The sequence below is a fragment of the Acanthopagrus latus genome, chromosome 20, assembly GCF_904848185.1.
Source record: "Acanthopagrus latus isolate v.2019 chromosome 20, fAcaLat1.1, whole genome shotgun sequence".
NCBI lineage: Eukaryota > Metazoa > Chordata > Actinopteri > Spariformes > Sparidae > Acanthopagrus > Acanthopagrus latus.
In genome coordinates, this window is record NC_051058.1 from 388604 (window position 1) to 390387 (window position 1784).

Below are 1784 nucleotides of genomic sequence, written 5' to 3' on the forward strand. Positions count from 1 at the left end.
ATTTTATTTTTATATAGATAGCATGAGGGTTGTCTCCATATAGATACGCCTTGTGGTAATCCTGTCACCCACAGGCTGGAATGTAAGAGGCCATGGTGGCATCATCTATTTCTCCAATCATCAAGCGGTCAGTCTGCAATAAAAACAAATTATTCATTAGACATGACACAGCTTAAACTATATTATCTCCAAGACTATTTACTTCTGTGCTAAATTCCAGGACGACCAATTACAAATGCCTAGTGCAGATGATGACACAAGCTTTTGAAGCTGGCAATAATTTAGTGCACCGATATAAACATCAGACATTTATTCCTTCTGCTAAGTTTATAATCAGTCCCTCCAGGAAAAAAAAAAATGCGATTGTGTGATCGCATAACTCAATGCATAATCAGCCAAAGTCTGCACATTTATGTGGGGCCACTTTTTTTTCAAAGATGCCACACTTTCACCGCATAAATCACTGATTTCCACGCAATTTTTTTTTTGTGGCAAAAAAACTCATCTTGCAGAAAGTTCAAAAATGTTGCATTTACTTCACAGTAGAGCAGCCATTTTCCTCCTGTTGCCATGGCAACGTTATGAAGCGACATCACCGGAAAGCTGCAAACCCTGTGAAGAAGACATTAAGTCCGCAAATCACTCATTTGCCAACAAAAATAAGCGCAAAAGACAGAGCAAAGCATTTTCCCAGTGTGCTACATGACAGTGAAGGCAAATTATTTTGCACTCCGTGCAACTGCGTGTTGGACCGCAGGCGGAAGTCGACGCTGGACAACCACTTTGCCACGCCAAACAATCGAGGATGGTCAAAGCTGCAGCGGAAGCAGCCAAGAAGCAGCTCACCAACACCGAGGCGTCAACTTCCAAAACAGGGCTTCCAGGGCTGGAAGAATCAAGGTCAATGTGTGTATGTTGTGTGTGGATGTAATTTAGCGTTAGGGTCAGATAGCCAGTAGTAGTGTAGTTATGCTTCAGTTTGCGTGTGTGTGTGTGTGTGCGTGCGTGCCTGTATGGTGTGGTTGTATGTGTTGTGGTGTGTGTTGTGTTGTGGAGTGTGTGTGTGTGTGGTGTGGTGTGTGTGTTATATATATATATATAGTTATATTTGGTTATATATATATAGTTATATTTGGTTATATATGATTTTTGCAAGTTCCCGCAAATTTTGCAAATTCCCGCAATTTTATTGCATAAAATTGCACAAATATCCCGCATATTCCATCAAATTTTTTAAGAAAAAATGCCAAATAAGCAAGGATTTTTGCCCATTTTTTTTGTATATTTATTTGTACTAGTGCACTGCCCATAGGAAACATTTATTCCTATAGAAAAGTGGGAGGTTATAAGTAGCTTTTTTCATGGATGGCCAAATGAGGTTGTGTTTGAAGGTGGGACATCAGGGATATAATTGGCTGTTTTTGACCACTTTTGATTATTATATTTCACCTTAAAAACTATTTACCTTTCCTTGTTTTGTGTCATTATTTCAGCACAACCTCACGACTACAAATATGTTTAATAAACCAACAGCATTAGGTATAATGTAAATATAATTGTTGTTTGCTAAATTTGTGCTACATTTTTGAAATTTACAAAGTTATATGTAACTATTTACATTTTAATGCAGGCAGTGCCTCAGGCTCAGGGCTCCTCAGCTCATTCCTGCCGGTTCCACATTCAGGTGTCTCCTCCTTGTTTTGACTCACAACACAAAAAAACTACACTATGCACTAAACACACTTCACTAAACAATATATAACATACTAACTATACACTTCAAA

General features: G+C 38.5%; 1 long non-coding RNA gene across 1 annotated transcript; it reads right to left on the reverse strand.

The window, feature by feature from the left end:
• LOC119009301 lies at positions 1-1024 on the reverse strand. Its single transcript, XR_005071685.1, has 3 exons — positions 847-1024; positions 537-612; positions 1-133 (listed from the first exon to the last, which is right to left on the reverse strand). It is a non-coding gene; the product is annotated as an uncharacterized LOC119009301 (long non-coding RNA).
• Positions 1025-1784: the final 760 nt, after the last annotated feature.